The sequence below is a fragment of the Pseudopipra pipra genome, chromosome 28, assembly GCF_036250125.1.
Source record: "Pseudopipra pipra isolate bDixPip1 chromosome 28, bDixPip1.hap1, whole genome shotgun sequence".
Taxonomy (NCBI): domain Eukaryota; kingdom Metazoa; phylum Chordata; class Aves; order Passeriformes; family Pipridae; genus Pseudopipra; species Pseudopipra pipra.
This window is the reverse complement of record NC_087576.1, coordinates 500,595-522,401: the sequence shown is the minus strand read 5'-3', so window position 1 is coordinate 522,401 and position 21,807 is coordinate 500,595. Positions and strand designations below refer to the sequence as shown.

The following is a 21,807-nucleotide window of genomic DNA, read 5'->3' as shown; positions in this document are numbered from 1 at the left end:
TGAAAGGTTATTCTGCTTCTGAGAGGCCCCACCTGCAGCAAACACCTCTCAGAGGTGACAGCTGGGCTCACTGGCCACTGGTCACTGATGGGGACAGTCAGTGCCTCTGATTTTTAGGCAGACACGAGCGTGGGGGTGGCTTTGGAGGGCTGAGGGGAGGCTCGAGAAGGTCCTTCCTCCCCACGCCTTGGTGTGAGCCTGAGGCAGCAAAGCTCTGCAGCACAGAGGAGGCAGAGGACAAGCTGCCCTCTGCCTGCCCGAGGGTCTCTGCAGCTGGGAGACCCTGGGTTTGCAGCAATCAGTCCCTGCCTGTGCCCCCCTCAGCAAACCCTCCCTGTGCTGCCCTGCCAGGCACATCCCCTGGCTCCCAGGAGAGCTTGTGACACAAACCCTTCCACGCCTGATTGCAGGGCTTACAGTCCGCCATAAGTAAATAAATTAGGTATAATTTAATATTTGACTGTAAGATTTACTGTTCCACTCTTTACAGCTTCTCAGGTGGGTGCCCAGTAATTGAGGGAAATGAAGAGCCCCATTAACTCCCGGCAGCGTGGAGGGGAAACCTCCCTCCATCTCCCTCCACCTCCCTCCACCTCCCTCCACCTCCCTCCACCTTCCTCCACCTCCACCGACCTTCCTCCACCTCCCTCCACCTTCCTCCACCTTCCTCCACCTCCAGCCTGAGCCAGTCCCTGGTGGTGGGGGATGAGGAGGATCCTCCTGGCTTTAGGGGGGCAGTTCTTGCTCTTTGCCTGCAGCTGATGCCCAGAGCCACACACGCCTGCCCCATCACAGGGCAGAGTTCAGTCTCCTCACAGAACCCGGGTGAGTTTGGCACCAAACCCAGCAACGACCTGAGGTCGCTGTTACAGAGTGAAATTCAGCTTTGCTGTGACTTTTTTAATTTTGTGACCCTTTAATTTTGAATAATGTATCCTGTCTTTTGTAGGATATTAAAATTCAATCTGTACTGGCACTTGAAGCAGCGTCCCAATATATTTTAGCAGCTGGATTGCATCACAGACCTGCCAAGGACAGAGCCCGGGGCTCACCTCCCTAATTTTAGATCAAATGCTGCTCCAAGTTCTCTAATTATGTTAACCTCTGTTGCAACACTATTCTCTGCAATCTGTAGCACAGTCAGCATGTCTGGGTCCTTCTCCAGGGTGGGCTCAAACACAATCTGATTCCCCAAAGTCCCATCCTATTGGAATTACATTTGCAGTGTGATCTCTTCCCCCACAGTCTGCAGGTGTCAGTGCCAGGGGAAAGCTAATAAAAGAATTCCATTTTGTAGTTATTTCTTCAGGGTTTGGCTAGTTCAGGTATTGAGTCCTAAATGCTGCCCCTTGTCACTTTATGCCAATTCTTAGTTTAACCTCGAGTGGTTGCAGGCACTTCTCAGGAACATCTTACTTCCACCGACCAAACAAGCCTTCTTGGAAAGTTATGCCCTTACTCTGCTGCTGACTGAGCTTTGACCAAGCAACCCCAAATTATCTTCAACTGAGGAAAACACCACTGAGTCTGGCCTGGCCTGGCCTTACCCTCACACACCCCTCAGACAGCAAATCCCATTCTCCTGAGCAGGATTTCAGGTTAAACATCAGCCAAGTGCTGAGACCTGCAGACCATGGCAGCATCTAGCCAGCAATTCCACATTTCAACACCATTTATATAATGTTTTCTTTATTTAGTAAAGCAGGAGGATTGGGCAGGAGCTTTAAACCCACCCCTGGTGGCTCCTCTGTGGCTTGAGCCCTGTGGGACCTCCACGCTCACTCTACACTCATTTTCTCTTTCAATTATTTCCCAAGCTGCTGCAAACACAACCAAACCAGCCAGCAAATTCAATCTTTCCCCCTTTCTGAGAGGTTTTTAAAACAGGAAATGATTTGCAGGTGAATAGTGTGTTATGTTGGTGTCCAAGTCCCTGCAGCAAACTTGGATCATGGAAAGGTCCCACAACCAGCCCCCAGAGGGAACAGCTTCTGCTAGATCACTTCATGGGGATCTGGCCTTCCCTTGAGACTTAAACACAGATTTAGGGACAAATCTTGCTTTGAAAAGTAATTACCATTTCCCCCTGGATTTGCACAGTTGTGCATCACAGCTGCACATCTGTCCCCAGGACTGGGGCTGGGGCTCTGAGCACAGGGAGGAGGGCGTGACCAGCCTGGGCAGACACTCCCTGACTGGTCCCAGTAACTCCCACCACGACCTATCCAGTCTGTAAAGTCCATCCCTGCCAAAAGGTTTCCAGGACAGGGGGTTTGGGACAAATGCTTCACCCCAGTGACTCACCCCGTGTTCCAGGTTTCCTCCGTGTGCTATGGCAACAGCAAATGCAACACATTTTTGTGGGGTGTTTCACGCCAGAATCCCCCTTTGCTGAAGCGGCTCCAGTGGCTGAGGACAGAGCAAAACCTGTGTGTCACAGAACCCATGTCACAGAACCTATGTCACAGAACTTGTGTGTCACAGAACTCCTGTCACAGAACCCTGTCACAGAACTGTCACAGAACCCTGTCACAGAACTGTCACAGAACCTATGTCACAGAACCCCTGTCACAGAACCCTGTCACAGAACCCCTGTTACAGAACCCCTGTGTCACAGAACCCTCTCACAGAACTCCTGTCACAGAACCCTGTCACAGAACCCCTGTCACAGAACCCCTGTCACAGAACTCCTGTCACATCCTCTTTGTCCCAGTAACAGCCCAAAAATGCTCCCCAGAAATGCAGTGACTGACGAGGGCAGTGACGCAGGTGGGATGTTTTGTGTATTGTGTTACAGTCACAATACACAAAATACCCCAAAATATGTAAGAAACTGCTCAGTCACTCAATAGCCCAGCACAGGGGTTGTCCCCCTGCATTCCTGAGGAATGCCTGCAGCATTCCAACAATGAGCCACGTGCCATCAATGTGCTCCATCGGCCTTGGCAGCCCACGCTGCCCAGAGCAGAAAACCACAGCAGCACTGCCCGAAAACGTGCATGTTTGTGAGTGTTATAAAATGCAAGGGACTCACACTGCACCAACAAAACCCTGTGCAGATTCAGAATTAAAAACATCCTCGATTCACTTAAAGGGACGTGTCAGAGCCTTGATTGTGATAAATCCCATTCCTTCATCTGTGAAGGTGACATTTCAGGCAAATTGTCCCAAGAAATGGAGTGGAACAAGGAAGAGTTTCCTGTTTTTTAAGTGATTTCCTGTGATGACAAAGCCCAGCATGGGAGCAGCTGGCTGCATGGTTGGTGCTCAGGTTTTTTAGCTCCTTGTTGTTCCCAGGCAGGCAGATGGAATTTGTCACAAGAAGCTAATCAGGGACACTGGGACCTAGATGCATTTACAGGGATAAAATCTCAGTTTGAGGAGTCATTAGGAACCTGCCTCTCACAAGCACACTGCCTGCGAAGTCACAGACCATTTCCCAGGCAAACCATTCCACTGGAGCCTGGCAAAAGGACCAGGAGAAGAGCAGTGGGAGTCGTGCAGGGAGGTCATTAACCAGGGTCTGTCCCTTCTACCAGGGCAGAGAGGAGCCTCATCACTCCAGCAGTCAGAGGAGTGCAGGACATGAGAGAAGGAAAAGAAGAGCAGTCAAGTAGCTTGGCCTTTAAACCATCCAGCTGGTGCCCCTCCAGGGCAGACCCTTCCCCAGCTCCTGCAGTTTGGAGGTCAGATTGAAAATCCCCTTCCTTCCTTAGAAGAGGGGACAAAGCCCTGGAAGCCTCCAGGATCCCCCCAAGCACCCGGTAACATCAGCAGCCAAAAATCAGCTTCCAAGCCAGCCTGGGCACACCCTTCTCCTGCCTCCACCTCTGCTCCAACACTGCTCTGGCTGGATATGTTCCAGGAGCCCCACTGCCTTCCCAGCAGAGGAGCAGAGATGCCCCCTGAGTGCTGGTGCAGCTGAGGGGCTGGGGGGCACTGGGGCATGCCAGGTATTGGGGGCTCCCAGAGCTGCCAGCCCGGCACCCGGCCGCCTTCAGGGAGCCTTTTTTGAGCTCTGGTAGGTGGAATTGCAAACAGGAAAGTGCTGAGCCAGCTGGGAACAAGCTGTTCGCCTGCCCCTGGGTCTCTCTCTCCCAGCAATACTTTAATTCCAGCTCTAACTGCCAAGAAAAGGAGCTCCTTAATCAGCAGAGCCGGGAGGAAGGGCAGCTCCCGTTCCCGCGGGGCGGCCCCGTGGCCACACTGTCCCTGGCCACCACCCTTCCTTCTCCTGCAGCCGCCGTGCCCGTGGCCATGCCTGTGCCAGCCACGCCAAAATCCCCCCCTGTGTGCTCACGAGGGCCAGCACACACCTGATGTGCCAGGTCCTGCCACAACTCTTGGTGTTCCTCGTTCTCCCTGGAAAGAGGGGCTGCTCTGGTGGAGCGGCAAACCTTCCACGAGAGCTGCGAGTCTCCCTGGTTTATGCTCTTCCAGAAAACTCAGCCTTTGCAGTTTGTCAAACCCAGCGTGTTCCAGAGAGAGGGAGACAATCTCCCCCAGCTGCGCCGTGCCGTTTTTCCCATGTTCCCTTTATCCCTGATGCAGCACCCAGCAAATTCTGCCTTGTACCGAGAGCCATTTCTGTCAAATTAGGTTAAAAGGAAGTAGCGGAAAACTAAAAGCTCTGCGTCTAATCCTGCCACCTGGAAAATCAGCAGAGAAATATAATTTTGTAGTCTTTCAAATTAAATCAGATTCTGGGCACTCTGCTGATGAGTTAATCCAGAGCTGAGTGGAATGGCTCTGCTCAACCATGACCAGGTTTAGGCACGTTCAATTCATGGCAGAGCAGTTCCAGTTCAGAGACGCCGCTTTTAATTGTGTCCTCACCCTGTTTCTTTTAATTTTACAATTTCCCTCAGCCCTTGTCCATCAAGGAGCTCTCACAGGAGGTGGCCATCAAAGGCAGAGCAGAGGCCAGGGACCTGCAGGGGGGTCACCACTCTGTCTGGGATTTGGGTGGCCTTTTCCTTCCCTGGACCCTGTGGCTCCCACCCACCCAGGCTCCATCCTGGGGGCTCCAAGGGCAGGAACAGCTGAGCAGGGATCAGGGATCAGAGATCAGAGATCAGGGATCAGGGATCAGGGCTGCTCCCCAGCACTGCTCAGGTTTCTCACTCCTGCTGAGGACACTCGGGTGTCCCCACTGGGCTCCCTGGGTGGCCACGCTCTGAAATCCCTCCCAGCTGCTGCTCCCCAGTGCTCACCATGCTCGGAGCAGTCGCTCCCACCCCTCTTTGATGCTTTGTATAAAACTGACCTGCACGTGGTTTTGTGCCTCTTTATTCTCCTCTCAGCGTATCAAGTGCAGCCTCAAGTCTCTCTGTACTTCACTTTATTCTATTTTTTCCCCAGTTGCTTTTCACACGCCAAGTCCAGAATGTCACATCTGATCTTCCCTGGTTTCCCTCTGGGTCTTCTAGGAAAGCTTAGACCAGTTGCATTAGAAGCAGTAAAAACGATTGAAAGCATGAAGGTGCCTTTTCAAGTTTTAAATTTAACAAGTTTAAGGATCATGAAGTGTTTCTCTTCTTTTCCTGGCCTGGGAAGGAGCAGGGCTGCCCACATCCCTCAGGGACTCCAGCACTGCTGACCTCTGCAGGCAGCGAGGCAAGGCTGCAAAGGGGACATCAATGGCAACAGCAATTCTTACTGAAAAACAGAAATAATTTCTTCAAACAAAAAAACCCCAAACAAAGGTAAACATGAACAGGGTGGTTTGTTCTGAAAAGCTTTTCTGGTATCAAGAGAAGTGGTCTTACACAATATGGTGTTTTGGTTTGGTTTCTCTCTTGTTTTCCTAATTTACAATGTGTTTTAGCATCTCTGCAAAATATCCCTCAGGCTGCCAATGGTGACAGGACCCAGAGTGCTGATTTAACACGAGAGAATATGTTCTCTTACACCATTTTTCCAAACTCTCCCCTTTGTGCTGTGATGTCATTAAACCACTTACAACCAAGTCCAGAGGCTGGATCTCCATCCTGTCATCCTGCAACATCTGCCTCTTCCCCGTGGATGCCACCTGGCACTTTGCAGAGATCCAGTCCCTCCTGGGTGTGAGTGATCCCAGGAGCCAGCCCTGCAGAGAGGAGGAGGAGCAGGAGGAGGAAGGAGGAGGTTGTCTCTCTGGGAGAGAGCACAAGCCCCTGAAGGCATTTTGGTTTTGAGGACAGTGACATTCCCTGAGCCAGGCTGCATGGACAGCCAACAGCATGGACACACCAATGGCACCTGAGTGGACACTGACTGCTGCCCTAGGGGTGTAACAGCCACCATCATGAGGAGTCCAAAACAAAGGCTGTGCAGGAACCAGCAGTAATTGCTGCCAGCCAGCACAGCTGCACAGGCACGGGGAGCAGAGCTGCTGGGGGAGCAGCACGGCAGGAGGGGAAGGAGAGGCTGAAAGCTGCTCCCTTGCCCCGATTTTGGCTCTTCTCCACGTGCAGGGAGGGCAGTCTGCACTGCTGCTCCTCCTGCCATCCCCACAGCTGCTCCAGAAGAAGATGGTGATGGATTTCTCGCTCCTCCCCGAGCGAGTGGTGACGGATGGTTGGTGGAGCTGCGGAATTTCCCCAGGCCCCAGCTGGAATCGAATCTCCTGGAAATGTTTCACTCCCCATACACGGGGCTATCTAGAAGAGGCAGGTCCTCAGGAGCACAGCTTTACCTGCAATCCTCTGGTGCAGCACTTTGATTTGTTTCCTTTAACGAGGCTCAAGGGTGCCTTAAGAGGCTGTTTCCAGGATCCAAGGGAGATGGCAGGATTTGATCTCTCTCCATGGTCTTGTATGTAATTACTGGGGGGAGACAGCAAATGTGCAAAGACTCAGAGAGGTTACAAGAAATTATCCCAAGCCAGCAGACAGAAATCCACCTCTGCTGGGATTTGGGGGAGCTGTGGGAAGTTCCACACTTGCAGGCAAGAGTGGGGCCAGTAACAACCCCCCTGTAAACCCTTGGAGGGTCAGCTCCATCCGTGACCTGCCCTTTCTCCACCCCTCTCCCACCCCCACGGGCAGAGGGCACTGGGCAGGTGGGTGCAGAGAGCAGCTCTTGGCAATGTCAGGCTCACCTGTCTCGAGCTCCACAGCTCCACGTTTTGAGAGCCCAGCTCCCCAGTGCTGCCACTCGGAGAGAATTTCTTACATGTCATCCAGTTTTATGCCATTCTATTTCATTTGCTGCCTTACCTTAATCATTTTTTAACACTCATTCAATTTGCATTTCTCTCTCTTCATCTGTTCCTGATATTTTATTTTTTCAATAAACTAAGTAATTTAGTGGCTCTAATCCCAAGCCTCCAATTTAGAGCATGGATGTGGAGGCTGCAGAAAGAAGCCCCAGTTTAAATCTGTCAGTCAAACATAACTTAATCTATCATCTTCTTTACAACTAAAACTGCTCTGGGGGAAGGAAACCATGACTGGGAATCAGTTTAACTTTGAAACATCCACCTCTACAGCTTTCTAGTGCTCTTGTTATGCACGGGCTATCAGAAAGTGATGAAGTTATACAGACCTTGGACAACATGGAGTCACAACAGTTCAGGTCCAGAGGCAGCTGCAGAGGCTTTGAAGAGCCTGAGGCCACATCCCCTGTGCCCTCACCGTGGTACAGGCTCTGGGACACAGCTGCAGTGCTTTTAGACTGGTTTTCCATTTCTGGACCTCTAAAAAAAGTCAAGAGAATTAAAGACACTAAAGATAACTGCTTCTCTCTGTTACCTTTCCTGGCTGCTGTGAGATAGCCCATGGACTTACCCGAGGCAGTGGCTCAGGGCTGAAGCACAGCCCCAGGCACACACGGGTTGGATGGAGCCAAGGAGCTCTGCAGTGAGGGCACCGACCACAGAATGCTCTTCCCTGTGCTTCCTGGGGCTCCAGGCTGCTCTGTGCTTCCAGGCTCCTCTGCAAGCACCTCTGGATGCTCCCTGGAAGCCTCTGGAAGGCTCCTCTGCTGTATTTGGTTTTGGCACTTTAGTCTGACTTACATTTTCTCCATTTCACTGGGATCAGGACCTGCACAAACAAATCCTCCCGTCCTCTCCCACCAGTGGGACCAGAGGCTGGGGGGGAAGCTCGTGGTGTGTCAGCCCACCACAGCCCTGAAGCACCAAGCACTAAACGACTGTGCTCCCCACGAGATGAGCTGTGCAATGGAGATGTTATTCTTCATCAATAATTAAGGACTTTTCATCAAAATTTCACCAGCAGCTGGATGCTGAGCTGGTGCCCAAGGGGTCCCTGCCACCTCCAAAGCTGCAGCAGAGCAGCACAGGGCACAGACACAGAGGCACCACGAGTCCCAGTGCCCCAGAGCTGCAGAGCTGGGGACGCCTGTCTGACACCTCTGCTTGTCTGGGTGCACCTCAGTGTAAACCTGCAGCACTGGGCCAAGCCACTGCTCCTCTGGAAAGTTCTCGTGGGCTGTTTGTTTATTTTTGTCTAGTCCATCACTGCTGGCTCTGTGGGAGAAGCTCAGAACTGGGCCTGTCGGAGCCCAGAGAAATCACTGCCCAGTTCTGCCCTGAGCTGGAGCATCCAAAAGCTGCCACAGTCAGTATGTCCTGGGCTGCAGCACACGGCCTGACAGTCGGGCACAGCAGCCCTTCAGCAGATGACCACATTTTATTCTGGCCCATATTTCATCTTGCAGCAATTAGCCAAGACAAAAGGGCCTCATCACACCAGCATTTCAGCCTCGTGTTCAGGGAGGCAGAACTTAGAGCACAAGATCCTCAATAAAAACACCATTAATGTCTGCTAGCCCACATCAGAGTTTTCACAACTGGAACATGAGGGAAAACCTGCTCAGCCCTGCTGGGTCCAGCCACCTCACATGATGGTTTTTGGCAAAGCTGAGGCAATCCAGTGAGTGCTGTGAGGAGGCACCACAGTGCAGCCACCCCAGCCCAGGGATGAGCCCCCCACCAGCACTCAGACATTTGTTGGATGTCAGGTCCTTCCCTTTGCTCCACCTCAGCATAAAACATAGATTTGATGTCCACGTTCTAGTTTTCTGAAATAACATCTTCCCCATAAATATCTTCTCAATAGTCCCAGCCCCAAGCCCGGTGCTAATAAAAGTGCTCTTTATGGTTATTGGACAAGTGAGATGACTGGGCTGCACAATTACCTTCAAATATCTGCTCAGAACCGGCTGGGAGTGGAAATCAGCTTCTTCCTCCCCAGGTGCAAATCCATAATGAGGATTTATTTCAGAGGAGGTGGAAATGAGGTAATCCCTCTTCTTCCTGAGGTGAGATAAGGAGAGGAAAAAAAAAAAAAAGGAAAAAAAAGGAAAGAAAATGGTACAAGTTAATACTGAAGCATCTGGAAAAGCAAATGATTTGCAGGAGAAAGGGGCAGGAGGTCAATGGCATAGAAAAGCTCTGAGTAATAAGAGGGAGAAAGGATGGGTTTGCCTAATGCTGTCCTGTGCAGGGACAGGGGCAGGAGGTTGGTGTGAGCCCCTTCCCTGTGTTCAGCCTCCTCAGGGATTCTGCAGCACCCAGGAGCAGAGGTCAGTCCCCAGGACAGCCAGCACCCTGCATCTGTGGGCACAGCCTTTTTGTGCCTTTTTCAGTAAATTCATTACTATAATAACCCTATTTCAGTAAAACATATAAAATTGCCGTAAAATGAAGCAGATAAGGAGAAATTGTGTCATTGGGGAAACCAGACTGGCACCCAGCCTCTGCTTCAGCAAAGCCACAGCAGATTTGTGCTGCCCTGTGAAAATGGAGTGAGTTGAGAAACAGCATAAATTAGGATAAAGGTGTGCATTTATGGGAAGAAATTGAGGAAAACCAACTCAGCTGTCTCCTGGGATTCTCTCTGGGTTTGCTATCGACTTTGCTCTCTGCCAAGCCCCAGCAGCTCAGAGGCAGAATCTGTTGATGCTACAGAAAGCAAAGTCCTGCAGAGCAGTCAATGGGAAATAATGGATATCAATTACACAGCTGGAACTGCCGACTGGATCAGGTTTTATAACTCTTCACTCTTGGGGTCTTCTTAATAAATCCATCAGGAGAGGTGTCATAGCCTTTATAGCAATATGTTTCAATGTTTTATTTCCTGTGAGGGAGCAACTGGCTGCTTCACAAAACACTCCTCAGAGCCCCCCCAGCCCCGTGCAGGAATCAGAACTGATGGGACATGGACAGGAGCTGTTTGCTCTCTAATGCAGGGACCAGTTTGCCACAACATTCAGATACTGCTGCTGGAAACCAGTCAGATTCCTTCCCTTCTGCTTCAGTCCTGCTGATGGCACGGGGGCAGCTTCTGAGGAATGATTTGGTGGGAGCCTCACAGCAAGGAGCTCAAAGCTCAGGTCACCTGAAAGCAAATCAGCTGTTGAGGAGCACCTGCACTTCGTGGCAGGCAGAAAAGAGCATCATCCTGCCCGGGTGTGAGAGCTTCCAGCCCTGCAAGAGCAGCCACATCACCCAGACCAGGCTGGAAAATTATATTGAACAGGGGTAAAAAAAAAACCCACCTCATCTTTGTCTATCACTTGCATTTTTTTATCTGCATTTTTATTGAATCCAGCCACCAACTCAAGTGCTGGAAGCAGAAATGCAGCTTTCTTCCATGGCATCTTCCCTATGGTAAATCTAATTAAACAGCCATTAAAATGTGTGTTAGCTCAATCGTATCAAGGTGACCTGGAGCTCCTGCTAAATGTTAACAACAGCATTCCCCACTAACTGGCATCCGAGAGGGAACAGGCAGTACTGTTTCTCCTGATGTGGCCTTTAGATGAATGTGGTTATTAAAGTGCTTTGTGTACCACGGATTCCCAAATAAATGAGCCTAATTTTCTGGCAGCTGAAGCCGCCCCGTGTGCCCCTGCAGCGCTCCCAGCCAAGGCTGGCACATCCCAGCATCCCAGCCGGGCTCTGCAGGATGCCAGAGGCCAAGGGGACAGAAGTGCACAGGCAGCATCTCCAAAAGCCAGAGGAGAAGTGCTAAAATGTCAGGGAGGAGAGGAGAGAGGGCAGAGCCTTCCCTGCAGCATCCAGAGCTGCTCCCACCCCCGTGGAAGGTCCCTCTGCCCCCAGACAAGGCTGATGGTTCCCCGGCCAAAGTGAACGCCTGGCTGGGTGTTCAAATATCCTTAAATCCTTAAGTCCCAATCCAGATTAAAATCTGGAAATATTTCCCGGGTTTACACTGGCCTGACCTCCAGTCTCAGAGCCACACACAGTCCATGTTCATGATGCAAAACTGCAGACTGAATTCCACATCCCTCCCCACGACCAGACCTGCCAGTGCCCAACAAAGAAATACCTGTTTTATGAGCAGTTTATCCTGCATAGGTTAACAACAGCAAAATGCTAATGATAGCCAATGATGAGAGTGAAAACTGAGAATTGTGTCTGTTCATCACTGCAGGTTTTTATCATGCACCCTAAGAAGTATCATTATGCTAAAGAAAATGTTCACCATGTACTAAATCAGACAGATCTGCATCTAAAAAACTACCTCCTTTGGTTGTTACCTTATGTTTGCCTTCACAAGTTTATTCCTTTTAATGCAGCTACGGTTAAAAATAGGAAATATCCCACCAAGCTACAAAATAGCTGAACAGGTGGGAAATGTCTCACCTCCCCCTTGCACATGTCAGCAGCTGCAGTTTGGGCACTGGGGCTCCGTGACTGCAGAAATCTCCCCCCGTGGTGGGGGCTGGGGCTGGGGGAGCAGGAGACCTGGGGACAACGAACACCCACCCAGGGGCAGCGACAAAGGAACAAACTAAGTTCAAAAACAAAATAGGACAAGGAGAGATGGAGCCAGGTGGTAGCACAGAGCTCCTGTTCCCCAGGCTTTGGCAGCCCTGGAAAGGTGAAGGTCCTCTCTGTACAGCCCACACAGGTTTGCTCTGGGCACTGTGACCGTGGTCACACACCAGGCTCTGGGCTCAGCCCAGGGGATGGCAAATGCTCAACAAATGACAGTGTGCATCAAGTTAACCTTCCTTTGGGATCAGCTCTGCACAGTCACCCCGAGCCAGTGCCCTTCCCAACACCACCAGGTCTCCAGAGGATTAACTGGGATCCAGCATCAGCCGGCTCAGAGCTGGGGCTTCCCCAGTTCGCTTCCAAGAGCAGCACCGTGTGCCTGCAGCACTGAGGCTCACCTGGGCAATTAAAAAATATTCTGTGCTTATTTTCACATCTTTCTTGTTCTGTCTTGCTTGGCATTTGGATTTCTGATTATTGAAGCACTCCTTTGCATGAACCCCTCAGCTATTACGATGCATCTCTGCCGAGCAGGGAGGACACGGCAAAACTAATTAAATGCCATCTGAGAGCTTCACTCTGCCATTTACAGAAACACATTAAACCATGAGGAATGGCTCTTTCAGAATCACTGCAAGGGGTTGGGTGCACAACTGGCTGACTTTTTCCCATATGGACTGTCCTGTACACAGTGGAAGGCAGGACAGAGGGGGCTCACGGGCGAAGAGCAGCAGGGCCCAGCCCCACACTTGGCAGGCAGGAGAGGACACAAATCCAGGTATTCAGCAAGAATGCAGATAGGGAAGGGGACGATGAACACCGTCCAGAGTCACCCTCTGCTCAGCTACAGCACAGGACACACAGAGTGTGGGGTGCACAGCCTGTCCCCCTGGCAAGGGCAATGCCCAGCTGGGCACAGCACTGCTCTACCCACCACCTCAGCATGGCTGGGGCTGCTCCCACAAAACCCCTCTGTCACTGCCACCAGGAACACTGGAAGGAACAGGAGCAAAAGCAAGCAAAGGGCCGAGGTGGAGGATTGCTCTTGGAAGGGACAGGGGATACAAATGAGCAGCTCTGCACAGGAATCTACTGTCACAGGGGGTAATGAATTAAATGAAGTGGAAAGCATGGCATGAACTGGAGATTTGCTGTAGTGACTAATGTAATTAACCTCTATTGAAATAATTAAGCCTCCTAATTTGTGCTGCATGAGCAGCACAACTGCCAGGGCAGGTATGGGCAGCCCTGAGCTGGCTTTGGGTGGGTGGCACCCACCACACCAAGGGGTTTTGGCTCCCCTCAGCACCACAGGGCTGCTTGAGTTGTGCCAGGGATTCGTCTGGAGCCAAGGGCAGGTCCAGGCATGGACCCCAGAGCTGGGCAGGCACCACGAGGGCACCACGAGGGCACCACGGGCACCGTCAGCATCACCCGAGCAGCCCCAGACCAGTTCCTGGGGCAGTTTCTCTGGTGTTGTGAGACACCAGGGCTCAGAATGGGGAGAAGCAGGAGTTCCCTGGGCTGCACAGTCCTAGGGGCTGCCTCCCAAAGCTTGGATCGACAGCCTTCCAAACCCATTTCCCTCGTCCTGGCGTGTCCTGTCTCAGCAGGAGCTGCTCTACAGCTCTGCCTGCAGCACAGCACAAATAAACCACAAAAGCTTTAGGAAGAAAACATTGTGATCACAAATATCCCACAAAATTCCGTGGCCCATTCCTCTTGGACTCGACCTGCCTCCTCATAAACTGTGACATTCTTCCTTCTTTCAGCACAGGATTGCTTTATGCCAGTCAGGGAAGCAAGGTTTGTTGTCTCTAGTTATTAATTTACTTTTATTGACTGCAGTGCCTTTCCCTGTTTTATTACCCAATAGCTCACACCAGCAGAACAGCTTTTCTTTTAGGTTACACATAAACGTTTGACTTTCCCAGACGGGCCCCAAGGAGAGGGAAAACCAACGTGGTGCACTGAGGCACCCGATGCTGCATCTGCTGCCCCGACCCCGCGTCCCCAGGGACACCTCCCAGCAGACCAGGCTGCTCACAGCCTCATCCAACCAGCAAAAATGCTGATCCCTTTTCCCCCCCTTTCACTGCTCAAGGCATATGATAAAAAAGCATAAGGTTTAGATTGATTTTTTTCCCCCTGTCCTAAAAATACGCTCTGAAACGCTCCCATTGTCCACATGCTGCTCCCTGTGATAAGGCACATTTTCGCTCTATAGCAATTATTTTGAACACCACTATTACACTGACTGTGAAAACCCAAGAGCACCACAGAAGGTTCTGGGGTTATTGAACCACCGGGTTCCTTCCCTGCTGCTGATGGACACCTCCTGCTGCAGCCGGGACAGCAGGGAGGCAAAGAGCTGCTTTTTGCTTTGGGAGAACTGACAGCTGAAATGAGTCCTCTGCTCAAACACCCGCCTGTGCTAAAGCTAAAAAATAAAAATAAAAACAAAAGCATCTCAGGGGCTTGGCTGGTTTTGAAGCCCAACAGAAGCAGTTCCCAGCTCCCCTGGAGCTGTTGGGAGCGGGCCATGCGAGGTGATGGCTCAGCAGGGAGAAGGTGCCTGGGAGCTCCATCTCACTTCCCCCCACGTTCAGGGATGTGCAGGACCCAGCCAGGAGCAGCCCTGGGGCAGAGGGGCAGCCGTGGGGCAGTGCCAAGGTGAGGGGCAGAGCGGGCTCTGGCACTGTCCCACACTGGTGCTGGGATGTGCAGGAGCTGTGCCAGGGCTGGGTGAGCACAGCCCTGCCAGGGCCAGCGGGCTGCTGCTGGATTAACGAGAGGCAGCATCAATTCTAATTCGCTGCATCCCTGTCAGAGGCACTGAGCAGCACAGCTGCTCTCCAAATTTGATTATAGCTGTGGCACCGCCGAAGATAATTGGGGGACGTGTCATTAGTCTTACATCAAGTACAGCATGTATTTTGTCTTTCAGGCGTATTTACTTTAACTTCACAAAGGATTAAATGAAGTTTACAGTGGTATGCAACAACTGTTGTGAGGAGGTGAGAACTGAGAAAAGGAAAGAGGGAAAAAAAACCGCAAATGGGAAAAATATTAGCTCAGCACTGGCTGATCCTCCCTTTCTCGCTCTGCTTTAGATGATTTTCCCAATTCAGCTGATGACAGTAGAAGAGTTCCCAAGAAGAAATTTAGGAGAAACATCTCCAGAAGTGCCCTGGTTAATGTGCAGGAGCCAGAGGAGGCACTGCAGCCCTCGGCATGCCCAGAGACGTGGGGGCACAGGGCACTGTCCTGCCCCACGAGCTGCCAGAAACCCACCCCTGCCCGACCCTCACCGTGGCACAGGAGCTGGCCAGGGCCCAGGTGGGTTCCTCTGGGTTTCAGTGCCCTTTGCACACACCTGACTTCCAACACTTACTAGTGATGAGGTGCAGTTTGTAGGAGGAAACCTCTCCTGTGGAGGAGATGTTCTCCTCCCTCAGCCAGCCCCCCATCGCTCAGCTGTGCACACAGCACCTTCCCCACACACTTTTTGGTTCTTTTTTTCCCCCACATTTTAAATATGGCACAACTGTTTTCTGTCCAGACCAGAGGAGAGAGGTCCAGGCACAGCAAAGCAGCTCCAGCAGCTCCTGAAGGACAAGGCAGGGGCAGGAGGAATTCCTGGTGAGTGCAGCTGAGTGCCAGGCACAGCATCTCCATCTGCTGGCACTCAAAGCCCAGGACATGCCCTGATCACTCATCCTGCTTTTCACAGCCCCAGATCTGTGGGTCTGCACTGCAGCACAAAGGTGTGCAAAGCCAGTGTGAGGAATTGTTCCTCCAGACTAACAGGGATGTGTCCCCCTGGGAATACAGGCACAGAGGGATCCTTGGATGCTGCTCCACAGCCCTCAGCTCTGCCAGAGATATTAAAGAGTTGTAGATTTGTTTGGGGGTTCATTACCCTGGAAGATTGACAGGCTCCCACAGAGTGTTTATATGAATCTGTTGAGTCTCTACATTTAATTACACTCGACTGAGTGCATTAACACCACCATGAATTTTTAAAAGCTATCAGTTTTATTCTGTTTGACTCCAAACCTGACAGTGTGAGTTGCTTTCCAGCACATCCTCCCCTTTTCCCGGGTGGCTGCAGCTGAGCTCTGGCAGCTTCTGACCCTGGGGAGACCTCCCCCCACAGATCCCACTCCAGCAAAGCCTCATTGCCAGCAGGAAAACACCAATTCCAGCCCACAGGCCCTACAGGGGATAACGTATCTGCCACGAGTCACGACAGGAAAGGCTCGTTATGAGGGAAGAAATACATTAACAAGACTGAACTGGCTCAGAGATGGGCTCCCTGCACTGGGTCAGCAGCACTTCCCTCTCCAGACCACCAGCTCCATCAGAAATGGCCTTTATTCAGGAATAAATGAATTTAGTTCCCAGTTGCTCCTGCAGGGCATGAGACAACACACAACTCCTTTTCCCAGGGACCCCAGATCTGATCCCAGTGCTTGCCCCATGGAGAACTGGCAGAATCCTGAAAGGTGAGCTGCTTAAATGCTAGTGACAACATATGCAAACACAATATTTTGATTTCAATAAGCTGCCAATTAAAAAAACGAACTGGCATGAACCACAGCAAGAGGAGAATCTGGCACTGGCAGGGTGGACAGGGAGATTTTCCTGTTAACTGGAGTCTTTCCCACAGCCTGGAGAGAGGCAGCATCTCCTGCTATTTTTAACCTGCTCAAACATATTATTTAAAAGCTGTGAACTTTAAGTAAACAGGGACATCTAATAAACATTAGAAAAACTTGCAAAAAGCAGCTATTCCAGGCAGATGAAACCATACTCCGGTGATTAACAGCACCTCAACTTTCAAATAGCTGCAGCCAGAATGGCCATCAAGCAGTTGTTCCAGGCTCTACTGCCTTGTCCCTTGTTTTCTGCTGCCTGGGCAGCCAAGTCAGGCTTTAAATACTTGTTTAATCGGTTGGTAAATGGGGCAGTTTATTACCTTCCTGCAATTCTGCCTCTCACCTGCACTGCAGCAAAGCAGCCCGACTGCTGTAGCACAGACCCTCTCCCAGTCACTCCTGGGGAACAGGGACAGGGGAGGGACCTTTTCCCAGCTTAGCTGGCTGTGTTAACCACAGAATCCCAGAATGGTTTGGGTTGGAAGGGACCTAAAAGCTCATCCAGTCCCACCCCAGCCAGGGGCAGGGACACCTTCCACTGGACCAAGCCCTGTCCAACCTGGCCTTGGACACTTCCAGGGATGGGGCAGCCACAGCTTCTCTGGGCAACCTGTGCCAGGGCCTCCTCACCCTCACAGGGAAGGATTTTTTTCCTAATATCCAATTTAAACCTGTTCTCTCTCAGTTTGAAGCCGTTCCCCCTTGTCCTGTTGTTACACTGTCATTTAAATAGCTGGGGGTGGAAGTGTGACCCCCCCCCTGGGAAGCATTCCCCCTGTGCTGGGACAGCCTGGCCTGGACTGTGCATCACCTGGTGGCACTGTGCTGCCCCTGGAATGTCCCTCCAGCCCCAACAGCCAGAGGTTTCCATCTGTTCCCTGGGCACTGCACCAGCTCTCGCCTTGCTCACCACGCTAATTATCAGCACGGACTGATAAGCATAATTAGAACCGGGGAAGTAACAAGGTATTACAAGTGACTCCTTATCAAACGAGCACAATTCTTAAACCTTTGATGTGAAAAGTTTTATAGAATAGGTAATTAACTTTGTCTGAGTGCGTCAGAATTTGACCAGCCACCACAGCACCTCTGGAAACCATCAGCAGCAAATCCCCACTGCAGTGCACACCCTGGCCTCCTCACACACCAGGCACGAGCAGTGCCTTGTCCACAAGTGGTGGACAAGATTTCTTTGACTCCCTGTTTTGTGCCTCTCCACAGCCCAGAGACGTCTCTCCAGGGAAACAACCATCCTGAGTCACCACGGCGCAGTGGTGATTTGGGGGATAAATCACTGAGGCAGGAGATGCTCTTATGGAATAATTTGGGAGCTCTGAGGTTACTGAGCCCAAGATGTGATCAGCACCACTGACACGTGGCCCATTTTTTACGTGGCAGAAATGTAACAGTGGTGTAAATCAGGAGGAGGTGAGTGATAAGGGGTGAGCTCAGCCCTCAGCAGCAGCCCCTGTGCCAGGCAGGGCATCAATTCCTGCACGATGACAAAATGAAGAGGGATGATACATTTCACATTATTGATCCTATCTATTAGAGATAATGGCAGGTCACTCCATCCTCCCCAGCTGCCTCCTCATCCGTGGCATGAGCACACAGGGGCTGCACAGGAGGGGACTGGCAGCCTCAGGGAGGTGCATCCTACAGTCCCACACCTGTGGCACAAGGGACACTGGAGGTGGCAACAGCACATTTGTCTTTATAATTCTTGGTGCCAGACGCAAGGGGAGCAGCTCCACACTCACACACAGCCAGGTTCCCCATCAAAACCCCCATGACACCAGGAGGAGCGACCCTGAGTGCTGCTTTCTTGTCCCCCAGTTCCAGCTCTGGGCTCTCTGCAGCCCAGATCTCCTTTGGTAACATATTCAACCCATTTCCCCACAAATCCTCTCTGATCTGGTCTCATTCAGTCTGATCACAAGAGCTGAAACTTGGACTTGTGATGGAGCCCAGGTTAGAAAGCCAGTCCTCTGTGAGTGACAAGCTGGTTTGGGGTTTTTTTTAAAAAACTATTACAAGTTACAGTTCATACACTGTGGTTTAATTGCATTTGCCCTCCAGCCTTTCCACTAAAAGTAGAACAGAAACCAGCACTTCCAGAATGGAAATGAGAAGGAGAAGAAACCCTCATAAAGAGGAAAATGCTGTGTTTGGAGAGGAAGAGTAATTATTGCCACAGGTATAAAAAAGAGGGAAGGAGTCAGATTCGGTGCCACATCCAGGGGCCAAACACAAGTTATTCAGACCTTTAAAAATGAGGTCACATTGTCACCAGAGGCGAAATGAGGACCACAGGTTATGGCAGAGCTCATGGATCGAGCTGCTGTGCCTGAAATTCTGAGATGCAATGGTGAAAACCCTGAGCTGGAAGGAACTGAACTCACTATTTTAGGGAACTCTCCCTGGAATTCTATTCCATGACTTCACTGACACCAAACGAGGGCAGCCACCAGGAACACTCAGGGAAACCTGGGACCCAAGGCAAGAGCCATGGGGGTGCTCAGGCAGCAGGGAGACATTCACCCCAGCACCCTCCCCTTCACCCCAGCACCCTCCCCTGCACCCCAGCACCCTCCCCTGCACCCCAGCACCCTCCCCTTCACCTCAGCACCCTCCCCTTCACACCAGCACCCTCCCCTTCAGCCCAGCACCCTCCCCTACACCCCAGCACCCTCCCCTTCACCCCAGCACCCTCCCCTTCAGCCCAGCACCCTCCCCTTCAGCCCAGCACCCTCCCCTGCACCCCAGCACCCTCCCCTTCACCCCAGCACCCTCCCCTGCACCCCAGCACTCTCCCCTTCACCCCAGCACCCTCCCCTCCACCCCAGCACCCTCCCCTGCACCCCAGCACCTTCCCCTTCACCCCAGCACCCTCCCCTTCAGCCCAGCACCCTCCCCTTCAGCCCAGCACCCTCCCCTTCACCCCAGCACCCTCCTCTACACCCCAGCACCCTCCCCTTCACCCCAGCACCCTACCCTACACCCCAGCACCCTCCCCTTCACCCCAGCACCCTCCCCTTCAGCCCAGCACCCTCCCCTGCACCCCAGCACCCTCCCCAGGCTCCAGGAGGAGGAGGACCAAGGAAAGCTCTGCAGAGGACACGAGCAGGAGCAGCAGCACTGAGCCAGCTCACCCCTGCCAAGAGGAAAAGAGCCGCCAAGGGTGGCAGAACCGGCTCTGCAGCTCAGACAGTCTCTGCCAGACAACAGCAACAGGAATGTTATGAGCTGATGAGGAGGAAAATACTAAATATCTCCAAAGGCTGCTATTTTTGGTTGAGGCATGGGTAAACACTAGCACAAACAGCACGTAAAAACCAGCACATTTTGCACTCTGGATTCATTCTCTGGCCAATATTTTCTTTACACAAGTCACTCAAGCTAATATGTAGGAAGCATGAAAGCACTATTTCTGCTTTGCTGGTTATCAAATGGGATTGGAGTAGCCAGGGACATGCTGGGTACGTTTCCAGAGGAGAAGCCAGAGCAGTGAATCTGCATCCTGAAGGAAACCAGTGAGTCCAACAGTTCTGCTGCAGTTCAGGCAAAGAGCCACCCCTGTAAGCCCAGCTGGGTCACTGCCACCCTGCCCAGTGCCAGCCTGGGCCAAAGTTTCAGGGACTGTAACCTCCAGCCCCCGTGTTGCCTCTGTGACAGCACCAGCAACAATACACTGCATTTCCATGGTGTCTTTCACGATGAAGCCACCTGACCTGCAGATCCCCATTTGGGGCCTTTGCTGCTCTCTGAAAGGAAAGTCAGCCAGTGAAAAACCATGCAGAGTCCAATTGAAACGGTGGGAGGACTTACCTGGCCCAGAAAAATGAGGGAAAATTTGAGGGGAGGAGATCCAGGCTTTCCAGGCTGGCTTCTGAGAGGGATGACACTGTGGGGCTCAGCAGTGTCATCTCCACTCTGCCACAGGAACAACTCTTCCCAGGAGGCCAAATGACTTCATAAGTCTTGGGTCCTTGTCAGCAGCAAAGGGGAGGGACTCTCCCTGGGGACCAGCACCACCCTCAAGGTTCATCACTCAGCAAGGAGGAGACAGCAGCACCCTGGTGACCTGTGGAGATGCAGAGGAGTCACAGAGCACTCTGCAAGCAGTATATATTCTTTAACTGCGTGTTTAATTAAATAGAATACTCCTGTTTTATATTAAACTCACACAGCAGCTGAGTATTTAAAACACACATATCAAAGCCCGCCAACAGGGAATGGCTCCAGAGCTGTTCTCCAGATCAACTTCCAAGAGAAAATGTTGCTAAGTGTCTCTGAGGCTTTTCCAAATGCCCCTCCCGGGACAGGAAGCTGGTGTTGCTATGCAGAGAAATGGGTCAGAGCCATTGGGTTTGAACTTAAAATATTGCTTTTATTGCTCACCCTGAACACACTGAGTCGACCAGCAAAGAGGAGAGGCAGGGCCAGGCGGGCAGTCAGCACATTTGCCACGGTGCTCTCAGTGCTGGGAGGGTGATGGATTGTTTCCTGAGCTCCATTTGCTGTTCCCAGCACTGCTTTCCCATCTCCCCTGGCAGTGGCACAGTGCCATGGGCTCTGCCCTTGCCAGCCAGTGACTCCTGGCCTGGCCAGTGCCACCCTGCAGAGCTGGGATGGATGGGGATGAAACAGGCTCTGACTGGAAGGGGAAACCTCAGAGAGGGGCAGGGGGGAGAGGGAAAGGCTGGTGTGACCTGAACAGGCACCTGGCTGTGTCAGAGCGTGGCTGAGGTGAACAGGGTTTGGTTGGGGGAAAAGAGACACAGCCGAAATAAATCATCAAAACTCCAGAACTAATCCAACTGCAGCTTCAAATTGTTTATTTTGCAATGCATGTCTATGGTTGTGCTCACTTCAGAACTGGCACAGACACAAATATCCTGTTCCCAGAACAGAAATCACCGGGTTGGGCATTTTCACATACAAGTGCATGACACTGAATGGCAACAGAGGGTTGAACAAAGCCCCAAACACAACCCACTACATGTACAATCACAGCTGGCAACCGACAGCTTTAACCTCCTGTCCAATGCAAAACAACAAATCTATTTCAAACCCTGTGAAATTAGGTAATGGTTGTAATGCTAACTAAAGCTTGCAAATTTGAAATAATAAACGAGGTCTACACGACTTAATTTTACAGGGACTTACTACTTTTTCCCTCCAAACTCTCTAATTTGTTGCCATAATTACATTAAATTGAAGCTGAGTTGTTTTCAAGTCTGGATCTAGCTGGAGCTTCTTGTTCCTATTCCAGACCCAAAGAAGAATCTGTTGCCCTAAAGCCCGTCCAGTCTCTAAATCTATGGACTGGATACTCTAATTTCACTATAAACCTAATTATCCCCTAGCCTTAGATCCTCACTGCTACAACAC

The 21,807-nt window shown here is 51.5% G+C and overlaps 1 long non-coding RNA gene across 2 annotated transcripts; it reads right to left on the bottom strand.

Annotated features, from left to right (window-relative positions):
- Nucleotides 1-1,672: 1,672 nt before the first annotated feature.
- LOC135403691 (uncharacterized) lies at nucleotides 1,673-20,219 on the bottom strand. Of its 2 annotated transcripts, none has more exons than XR_010425462.1 (6): nucleotides 19,475-20,219; nucleotides 9,145-9,253; nucleotides 7,528-7,678; nucleotides 5,963-6,806; nucleotides 5,267-5,622; nucleotides 1,673-2,409 (listed from the first exon to the last, which is right to left on the bottom strand). It is a non-coding gene; the product is annotated as an uncharacterized LOC135403691 (long non-coding RNA). The 2 variants fall into 2 exon arrangements; XR_010425461.1 differs by lacking the exon at nucleotides 19,475-20,219 and adding an exon at nucleotides 18,816-18,957 and having other exon boundaries at nucleotides 9,145-9,262.
- Between the last annotated feature and the right edge of the window lie 1,588 nt (nucleotides 20,220-21,807).